At 36.9% G+C, this 11,393-nt stretch overlaps 1 long non-coding RNA gene across 4 annotated transcripts; it reads right to left on the reverse strand.

The window, feature by feature from the left end:
• Positions 1-8,490: 8,490 nt before the first annotated feature.
• On the reverse strand, positions 8,491-11,142 carry LOC113320742. Of its 4 annotated transcripts, none has more exons than XR_003346270.1 (6): positions 11,063-11,142; positions 10,786-10,890; positions 9,944-10,185; positions 9,709-9,862; positions 8,910-9,584; positions 8,491-8,798 (listed from the first exon to the last, which is right to left on the reverse strand). It is a non-coding gene; the product is annotated as an uncharacterized LOC113320742 (long non-coding RNA). The 4 variants fall into 4 exon arrangements; XR_003346268.1 differs by having other exon boundaries at positions 10,561-10,890; XR_003346269.1 differs by having other exon boundaries at positions 8,910-9,302; positions 9,944-10,890.
• Between the last annotated feature and the right edge of the window lie 251 nt (positions 11,143-11,393).

Raw genomic sequence — 11,393 nt, forward strand, 5'->3', positions numbered from 1 at the left:
CTCAACTTCTTCTAAAGTGCATGCATCAAGTCTTATCGATGGTGTTCTTGACCTGATTGGAAGAAGAGTTCTTCTTGACAAAAGAGTTGATTTGGAATGGAAAAGATTACTTTATCTTAAAAGAGTAATAAAAACTGTTGTGGCTAACAACCCGAACAATGTTATACATCACTCCAATGCTCTTTGTCATTATGAAGATGTTTTATGAAAATTTCAGTCTCTTCTTGATGAGATTTCTTCTTAGATAGTAGTGTTCGTAGAGACATGTGAAGATTAATATCTTCAATATTGGAATAGACATCAGGTTTTGATTGCTTTCAATAATTGTAAAGTCTATTATGAATAAAATTATCTATTTATGAATAAGTTATTGGTTTATAATTTTTATTGTGATAGTTTCGGTTTACATAGCCTGTGCTTAAATGCTTTTCATGATTGCTATGTATGTTTATGAGATGTTTGATTTCGGTTTTATTACCTTGATATTCGATCTGATATTGTGATAACCCTTGTGGTTTGCATGACTTTTTGATTTAGCGGGTTTAAGTTCTAGCCCTTGTTGGTAGGCTTTATCAAAGGATCAAGAGGGGTTCTGGGAAACAATATGCGAAAAAGTCACAATATGTTGGATTTCGGTTTAACATAAAATCATATGTGTTTCAAGGTTCTAACTTTTTCTTGCAATAGTTAAAACCGGTTTTCAACCTTTCTATGGTAAAGGTTGGTTGTTGTTATTCTTTTATTTTGCATAAGGATGACAACATAATGATATTTCGTTATCAATGCTCCTGGAAAGAAGATGCAAATATTTTGGAGTTGAGGATGCGAAACTGGAGGTAACAATCTTGTTAGTTAACTTTTTCATGTTTAAGAAAAGCCATGATTTTATTTTATATCTCTATTGCTTTTGCTTAACAAAATATTTCGGTACAATTGTTGTTTATTCCATTGTGTGTGTATGGATGTGTGTCTCAATTGTTTCCGGTTAAGAAAATCATTTCTTATCTTTTGATTTCAATTGTTTAGGCTTATAAAAGGTTATGTACAATTGATGTGTTGATTCAATTGGTTCCGGTTAAGAAAAACTCTTGTTATCTTTTTGATTTCAATTGTTTAGGTTTACAAAAGTATCGGTACAATTGATGTGTGTGATTCAATTGGTTTCTGGTTAAGAAAAACCATTGATGTCTTTGATATCAATAGTTTAAGCTTACAAAAGGAATGTGCAATTGCGGTGCTTTATAATGTCTATGTTAATTCAATTGCTTCCGGTTAAGATAAACAATTATGCAAGTTAATTTATTGGTTTGTATGGGTTGTTTAAGGATTAACAAAAATTGGTTTCGGAATCATTTGTTTAGTCCAAGTGATTTCCGGATAAGAGAAACTAAGATCTTCGGATCCAAGTTAGAATTATCGAAAATGGTAGGATCCGGCTATTCAAGTCTAGTCGAATACCTTAACGAGAATTACTAGTTAACTAACCTAGTATCTGTCTTGTTAAAAGGGGAGGTCTAAGTTTTTCTTTGTGAAAAATTAGAACCTGATGAGATAAATAAAGTTAAGTTCTTATCTTTATTTTGGTCTTGTCGAACAAGTGATTGTATTTATATAATCGGTTTAGCAAAAAACTATGTGATTAGTCGATTTTTGTTTTGCTAAACTATCCAATATTTTTATGCAATTGAGTTCTAGATGACATATTAAAATCAAATTACTTGTAGTTTCAGTTTTAGTATTGATTATCTAAAGATGGTGTGTAAAACCCTCGTGCTTAACTCTTATAGGTTTACATCTACTCTTTGTGAGATTTGTAAGATCCTTTCGGTTTGTCCTTTATTATTTCGTTTCTTTGTCATTTTTATGACAAAAACGGGGAGAAATATATGGAGTAAACAACTGGTATTGACTTACTATGAGTTAGTATCACTAAGGCAAAGAACATATGTGCTAAAACGTTTATTCTAACGAATAGAGTGAAAGCATAGACTAAGGGGGAGTCGCATACCATGTGATATGTATTTATGAGGTACTACAGTTGAATAACAAAGTTACGCGGATTGAAAATCTACCTAGCTTTCCTTTAAGGGGAGTATTATCTTTGTTGTTATGGTGTCAGCTGCGGCATTTGAAGATTGAATTTAATGCAGGTTATGTGCTGTTGAACTTGGAATCAAGCGTATGTGTATAATGAATTCTTGTAATTTGTTTATCCATATGATGTAAGAGTTTTGTCACTAAAATTGACAAAGGGAGAGATTGTTAGAGCACTGCTCGGTTGAACCCACTAGAGTCAAATTCGTATATGTTAGCTTGAAAGTATTAGGATTTTAGACTCACAAGTATTACTGAATACTTGAAGACGTGAAGAAGTATGGATCTACAATGACAACAATCATCCTTCATCTTGAGGTTAGTAATATTTGACTTGAACTGTTTCATTCCTTAACGTATCTTTCAAGTCGTTCATATTGATAACGAAACTGCGAAGCTGTGTACGAACTCTAGATAGACATAGTATTAAGGAATACAATACGAGGTTTATTGCTTATCCATTAAACTTTGTATATAAGACATCGACATAATCGTTTAAATGCTATTGTGATTATGTATGGGTGTGAGTTAATATTTCATCCTAGGAAACAATGTTTACATTCGTTTAAAGGAAGTAAGCTCACAAAGTCTTTTGTGGATTGAAAGGGAAATCTCTAGGCTTATTGGTAATAATATTCATATTGCAAATTTATTGTGAACAAACCAATATGCGTGATGTGTATAACCCATCATAAACTTGCTTATGTGGTTGGTAAAACTGTTCACGGATGCCTGTCTTAAGTTATTGGTATAACTTTTATTAGTAAACCGATCTTAAGAAATCACTCAACATGGTATGATCAATGCCTTACAAAATAGTAACTATTATTAGTGAAAGGAGAACCGATCCTAGTAAGAGGTGCAACAAATTTTGTAAGAAGGGAATCGATCCCTGTAAGAGATGCGACAAGTTCTTAGTAGTGAGGGGAACCGATCCTATGAACATGTGCAACAAGTTTTTAGTAGTGAGGGGAACCGATCCTATGCACATGTGCACCAAATTACGGGTAGTTACCATATTACGTGGGGAACCGATCCTAGTACCTAGTCAACCGAGTTTTGGTAACTAGTGTGACTATGTAAAGTACTCACATGAGGTAGAACCGAAACTTTTTTTGGTAGAACCGTGATACCCATGATTAGTGGTTTGATATGATGATCAATCACATGGTTCTTAGAAATCGAATGATTTTAGTTTCTAAGATTGTAAGTATGAAAGAGGACTTACAAAGTAAGGATGTCGTCATTCTTTGAACACGAAATATAACTCTTATCATTAATTGTTCAAAGATATTCCTTGATAGCTACGGAGAATCCCATGAACGAAAATAATTGAGAATCTTTTTTATTAAAGGTTTCTTAATTTTATATGGTATTTAATTTCCAGCAATTAAATACATATCTTTAGAGAATATTAATTAGTAATGTGCATTTACTAATTAAATATTTTTTAAGTGAATTTCGGTTAATATTTGGACAAAGCATTTCCAGGAATTATGAAAACCGAATCTGCGTTTATTGCATATCTTGAGAATATTTTCGGTTTTGGAAATTCCTTGGTGTCCAAACTTCCTTGTCCGTAAATACTGAAGTTTGCTTCTCTTGTAAACTAATCCTCAGAGCCACCAAAACTACCTACGTTGTGTTGTTACTGTTGGAGCCGCCTATTGGAGTGGAGAGTACCCTAATTAGGAGAAATCGCTTACGTCCGCTCGGTTTAAATACTTCTTTGGGATTGAGAAGCTCTATTAGTACCGTTGGTGGGAAACTAGATAATCGCGGTTTATTATTAGTTTTCGATTGATTAGATTGACTAACGGTGGTTGAACTTTGATTGCACCTAGTTTGTTTATTCTTGAGAATCTTCTCTTCTGATATAAGATTCACTCGAACTGGATCGAAGTTTAGACGGTGATATTTAGACTGTTTGTAGATCTAAAGACGTCTTGTGATAATCCGACGTTAACAGACTCCGTTCTGTGCGGATCTATCATAAGAGATTTAAGGTTATTGTGTGCATGTGTTTATTGAAGATCAAGAAAGATTTGAAGACAAGAAGACATTTTGGGTTCATAATATTTGGTGTACACAATACATATTTCGGCTGGAAAGGGATCCGACTATAATCCGATTTGTCTTTGTAATAATCGGTGATTGGATAGTTGTGTAGATCGGCATCAACACCCTTCTTTGAGATTAATAGTGTTGATTGCTTGTGGCTTACAATCACTGTTGTGATTGGTAAGAAAGAGATCTAAGGACCCGACAAAGATGTTTATGTGATAAACGAGAGATCCTTTGTCAGACTCATATCACTTGTTTGAAAAGAGTTGTTACCGAACATATTTGTTGTTCCTTTACTGTTTGGAATACGAACCAAAGGAATTGTTCAAGTGCGTGACTTATTGGAAGTTGGAGGCGCAGGGATACTGAGGAAACTAGGTGAACCATAGAGTTATTTGCTTGGTCTCAACTATACGAAGTTGGTTTAGATTTTCTATAGCTGCTTAATTCTGAGAGTATTCAATCTGGACTATCTCCCGAGGTTTTTCTGCATTTGTGGTTTCCTCGTTAACAAAATCTTGTTGTGTCTTTTAATTTTCTATTTCCGCGATTATAATTGTTATTATAATTAGAAGTAAAATACACAAACGTACTTCGTTGATTGTATTTACTTGATAAGTATCCCTTAGATTTGGTTAAGTCCGAACCTAATATCAAGTAAACATACTTCGTTGATTGTATTGTCTCGATCTCGTATCCATAGACGATCACTCGAAGTGTGATACCGATTTTTTGTATTGTTTCGACTCGGTCCATAGACAATCACTTTCGGACAAAGGACTTATAGGTGGAAAAGTTTTAGAATATGGTATATTTGGGTACTCTCGCCTATTCAGGTTGAGTCAAGAGTATCGTGGGTGTCTGGAACGTACCTCGCCACTCTTTTCAAGTCCTGGCTATGATACACTCGGTCCTCAAGAAACCCCACCTAGGGTGCAGTCTCGTAACCATAAGCCACATCGGTTGAGGGATAAGAGGCTGCGAACACAACTGGTTGTTGCATCACTGGATAGGAGGGGCCCACCCTAACCTGGTAGGGGTACTCTTCCTTGAAGGGGCAATTAGGGGGAATATAAGGACGGCACCCTCCATTAGGGAGCTGAATTGTGTCAAAGACATTAATATCATAAGTCTTTTGCTCATGGGGGTAATAAGTATTATTGTATTAGCGCATTAATATATCCTGCAGAGGAAATAATACGAAAGATGATAAGGTAGGGTCAAAGGGTCATTACGCGAACACGTAAAGACATCATGCGACTCTATCGCACAACCAAAATAACACCCTGAGGAAAATATAAGTCCTATTAACAGGAGAGGCTGATTAAGACCTCTACTTAGAGAGCTCAATAATACCTCATCATCAAACCCCAAGACTTAAGTAAAAAAACATATAATTTTATTCTTTTAAAAGAGTTCGAATTCGCATAAATATTATTATTTAACTTGTCAATTTCGCATAAAATATGTTTGTAAACAAATGCTTTGCATGGAATGGGTTACAGATACGAGTAACGTAGGAGCGAAGCGCGAGACATAAAATAAGGTGGGTTTATTATCAAAGATGAATAACAGGGGAAAGTAAGTGGATCACGGAAAGAAGGTATTATTCTCACACTTAGAAAATAACTCTACATAGAAACACAATTGTATTTCTTAAAATAACAGAAAAACAAGCAAAAATAAGATCCAAACGCAGCAAAAAGAAAACTACGGATTGTTCCGCGGAAAATCATCATGCGAATCAAGAACTTCAGTATCAGCCTCAACATTAGTAGCAAGAATAGAGGCCTTAGCAGGAGCCTCCTCAACCTATGGAGCAACTTCAGAGTTCAAAACACCAGGATTTCCAGCATCACTAAACTCATTCTACTTGGGTGGATCTTCAAGAAGAAGGGTTTCTTCATCTCCACTTTCGAAATCATAATCGCTATCAGGTGCAGGGATGGCCTGGTTGTCAGAAACATCAAGAGGCGCTTGTTAGAGCATTTCTCGGTCGAACTCGCATGCGTTGCTATCTCAAGCATATTTGTCAATGTTAGTGATCAAAACTATAAGTCTTGATTTCTAGTCTACTATAGCTAAGTCTCGGACTAGGATAAAAAGTGCAGTTGAGCTCAAGGACTTCATGGAGATTCATCATACAAGAAGAAGAACTACTCAAGGAACCGGTGGAACTTCTCGACAAAAAGGTATGTGAAGACTTGAACTTATATGTCACTCAAAAGTCTATCTGCTCTATCTCGTACTTCTTGAGACAAAAAGTCGTATGCTATATATAGACTTAGATTATACACATTTGGTATTTCGAGCCGAGTATACCTCGCCTATCTATATCTCGAAATATGTGTTGGTAAGCATTTCACTTGGATCATGTTTATCTTTACCTAGTGACGAAAGTCATGATATGTTTCAATCACTTTGAAAATTGCTTTGACGAGAAATGGTGTAACAACTATATAACTTCCTCTAAGAATGTTTCAATGGTTGGAATGGGAGTTTAGATTACATAACCAATGATGGACATAAGTATTGTTGCGGAAACACATATGTGCATAAGTCCTATCCCTTAAACCAAAGTTTGCGAACTTTGTTGATCAAGAGAAACCGGAAGAATGGCTTGTTTCCAAGTCCGCGAACTGTCGAACTTCTCATCCCGAGAAATTCTGCTGGAGTTGAAAAACTTGTTACGTGAGTACCAGTCCGCGAACCGGCGGAAAGTCTTTGCCGAGATTTTCTACTGGAGTTTGTAAACTCTGCTCGGTTGCTTAAGTCCGCAAACCTAGTGTGCAAACTAAAGAAGGTTATATATCTGAAGATGATTTCTGAACTTAAACTTATAAATACTAAGGAATGAAATTTGCAAACCGTGGCTATAAAGTTCATGAACCGATTCGAGTGAATCAATTCATCTTTGCTTAAATTATGTCTTGTTTAGTACATAAGATTTCCTTGCAATTGAAAAACTCTCTAACTAGTTCAATTGAGTCATTTGACCTAGTTATGGTGAAGAAGAATATGGTTGGTACGGAATGATCATATGGCTAACCTTTTGGTTAACTATTGTTGAACCAACAATGTACACGTTTGGGTACGGATAACAAACCTAGAAGCGTGTATTTCATTTGTGTATAACAAGCTAAGTTTTTGATCTAACTTTTGAGAAATATTAGCTTGAGGTTTTCATCTAACGGTGGATATAATTTGCTTTGTGACCAAGGAGAAACCCTTATTTGAAAGACTATATAAGGGGACATCTAGCAACTCTGCAAGACTAATCCCCACACCTCACGTGTGATACTAGTTTGCGTGCTAGAGTCGTTTCTCCTTTAACATTTTGTTTTCTTCTTCTAAAACCAGGTTAACGACTTAAAGACTTCATTGGGATTGTGAAGCCAGACCGATACTACTTTTATCGTAGTTGTGTGATCTGATCTTGTATCTTCTATCGTACGAGTACAATCAGATTGATTGGCTTGAGATTAATATCTCCGATAGGAAAGATATAAAAAGTAGTCACAAACATCTTCGTCTCATTGTTTGTGATTCCGCAACATCTTGTTTCGCTACCATACGATTAATATTGTTGTGAGGTGACTGATTTATCTAGGCTATTCTTCGGGAATATAAGACCGGATTATCAATTGGTTCCTGTTCACCTTGATTATTATCAAAAGACGGAACAAAAACTGTAGGGTTTTTCTGTGGGAGACAGATTGATCCTTTGATAGACTTGTCTGTGTGAGACAGATTTGTTTATTGTCAAAGCCTGCAATTTTGGGTCGTAACAACTTTAGTTGTGGGTGAGATCAGCTAAGGGAATCAAGTGTGTGGTATCCTGCTGGGATCAGAGGCGTAGGGAGTACAATTGTACCTTGGATCAGTGGGAGACTGATTGGGGTTCAACTACAGTCCAGTCCGAAGTTAGTTTGGAGTACGCTAGTGTCTGTAGCGGCTTAATACAGTGTGTATTCAATCTGGTCTAGGTCCCGGGGTTTTTCTGCATTTGCGGTTTCCTCGTTAACAAAATTTCTGGTGTCTGTGTTATTTCAGTTTCCGCATTATTGTTTTATCTTTATAGTTGAAATAATACAGGTTGTGCGTTAGATCATCAATTAGAGTAATCCAACCTTTGGTTGTTGATTGTCATTGATTGATCCTTGGATATGGATCTTTGGTACCATCCAAGTTATTCCTTGTATTTGATTAGTACTCGCAGTTTCTGTTTGAGGAAATCAAATCAAGAGAGAGAGATATAAACTCGTTGATGTACTTTTAATTGATTGAGTCTTGTTGATTCTCTTAAAAGTATATTCGAGTTTGTCCATACAGATTGATAATCGAAATATTGGGTGGTGTTGTTAGACCCCCGCTTTTTCAGCGCTACTTCTCTCAGAGGAAGCTGGTTGGCAATGCATATCTCATCTGCATAATCCTTAGACCTGAGATGAGCTTGGCGCGCGACATTCTTCTGAGCGTTATCCACATAGATCTTCATCAAATGCTCAAGATATAAGACTCTTCTGTCCGTCCTGTTACGAGAAGCAGAAAGTGTGGAGGAGAGAGTCTTAAGATTCTTATGGGCCCTTGCCAATTCAGATCTCAGTTTCTGAATCATGAGCTGGTTGGATTCTCACTAACTGCGAATAAAAACAAGGTTAAATTAATACAAGAGCGATAAAATCGCACAAAATAAGGAAAATTTCATGAAAAGAAAGGGTTAACTAAGGCAGTCAGGACAACGTGACTACCTTCCTTCTGAGAAATTGTGACAAAGCGAGACCACTATTTTTTGTGACAAAGCGAGACCACTATTTTTCATACTCTCCAAACTTTTGTCAAAATCATCACCTATTAATCCTTCAAACGGGAGCGAATATTCTTTTCATCTTGAGAAAGAGCGAGATTCTTCTTTTGTAATATATTAAAAGACCCCTTTAATCGTGTATGCTCTTCGCGAAGCTTATTCATTTCCACGGTCATCTTTATTTTGCTCTTGATAATTTTCTTGTTCTCCAAATATAGTTTCTTGGTATCTCGTCATACTCACCCTTTAGTACGCGAAGAGATTCCTCCTGATCATTGCAAGTTCGCCTGAGAGATAAATATTGTTGCGCATGGTTTGCTCTCTCGCTTAAAAGAGCCTGTTTTTTTCAGCAAGAGTACGATTTTTTTTTGATAAAGTTCGATTATTTAAATCAGCACTATGTAATAACCCCGAAAGGTTGGATGTTTGAGAACTCAGAAATCGTTTTGGCTACAAAGAAGGAAATTTTCGTTTCTCAAGTTATCAATTTGATCAAGTGTGTACGAGTGATGGCTAATCAATTGGTTTAACTAACTTCGCAACTTCTCATTTTCTTTGCGTGAGTCTTCAGCTGAGAATTGATGCTAATATCTTTCCAGAACACGCTTCCGGTTTAAATCTATACCCGGGTGAGAATAGAGGCAAAGAAAGGAAACATGCATGCGAAGAAATACACAAGATATTTCAAAGAGAGAGTGAAAACAAGTAAAACAATAAGGCGATAAAAAGAAAAGAAGACACACCTTTAATCTCCTTATTTTTGTTGCTAAGGTTCTCAACTAAGGACTTTCCAACATGAACATCAGCTTTCAAGCTGGCAACCTGGGAGGTAAGTTCTCTGATGGTGGAACTAGATTCTGAAAAACCTTCAGATTGAATAAGGCGACGCCGAGACTCCTGGAAAAGATATAACACATTGGTAAGAGAAAAGAAATAAATTGAGGAAGACTTAAGAAAAGGAAAGGATGAGGGATTTACCAGGAAATCAAAATCTGCATTAACCGATGGGTCCATCTAAGCGAAGATCTCGCTCCTAGCCAACTTATCTGGAGGAGAATCGCTCAGTAGCTTGACAAGAGACTCGCACAAACGACGCTGGGATGGATCCATAGAAGACGAACATGCAAGCTGAACGATACCAAGCAGAGGACTTGTCCCTGAACTAGATCCATCAGAGGCATACATCTCAGAAGTAACGACACTCGCATGGGAGGAGGTACCTGTGCGAAGAGGAGAAGTAGTCATTACAGTGCTAGGGGAAGAAATAGCAGTAGAAGCCTCCGAGAGGGAAAGGGTGGGACAGTCCATATATACAAGAATAGCCACGAAGTTAGAAATAGGTATGTCTTGGAGGGAGGCAGTAGATTCCTCGGTAGAAAAGGTGATAGCTTGGGTAGTTACCATTAACTCTGTGGAAGAGGAAATCATACCAGAAGAAAGAAGGGGATTCGAAAAGGCTAAAGGGATAACATCCATACAAGGATTCTGAACTAACGAAGAAGTGGAAGATAGTAGGGATGCGATAACGCTCGCTTGAGCAGAAGTAGTAGGACAAGAGGAGGTAGTTATGTTCGCTTGAAGGGAAGGAATAGTACCATGAAGGGAGGAATTAGTTGTCTCGCCCAAAGGGACCTGTGATGCGGAGCTAGGCAGCATCTTGAAACTAGGAAGATCCAGTTGGGTTTTGATCACCGGGGGTTGCTTAACTCTCCTGACATTTTTCTCGCGCTTAACATCTCTTATCTCAGCTTGCGAATGACAATGCAGATAAGAAACAGAGGCACCAATATTGTTTACAAGAGTAAGGTATTTCATGCTACCTTGTCATGCGAAGACTTCCTTTTGATATTTTTGTCATCCTTGGGTTTGAAGAAGAATTAGGGCTTTGAATGATAATACGGGATTTGCCGGAGGAAGGAACATTACTGCAACAACACCAATACGGGAACTATCAGAACAACAACCGTAATAGGATAACGATAGTGATGCGTGAAAAACAGCAACAAAAGTACAACAAAAATAAAAAAAATCATGAATCAAAGACAAATCATACACAATAAAAATAAAATAATAATAGTAAAAGGAAAACGAACTTACGGAGAAGCCATTTGAACGCCAACACTAGCAGGAGTAAAGAGGTTGAAGATACAGAGAAGACAAAGGTGAAAAGGTTTGATGAATATGAAAGAGTAAAAAAAAGTGATTTCCTCTCTCCCGCAGGGATTAAATAGGGAAACAACCGTCTAAATCAGGTGGAAAAGGAGACGTGTCGGTAAAAAGCGCAAAAACAAGGATGTGTGAACGGTTGCGCCCAAAATCCGGAAACTTGTCGGTTGAAAAGAATGTGAAAGGTTGATAGTGTGCGACAAACACCATGCAAAGGCACGAGGAGAAAAATTAGAAAGAATTCTCTCACCGCTCTTTCTTT

This window comes from Papaver somniferum, chromosome 11, assembly GCF_003573695.1.
Source record: "Papaver somniferum cultivar HN1 chromosome 11, ASM357369v1, whole genome shotgun sequence".
In the NCBI taxonomy this organism is placed as follows: domain Eukaryota; kingdom Viridiplantae; phylum Streptophyta; class Magnoliopsida; order Ranunculales; family Papaveraceae; genus Papaver; species Papaver somniferum.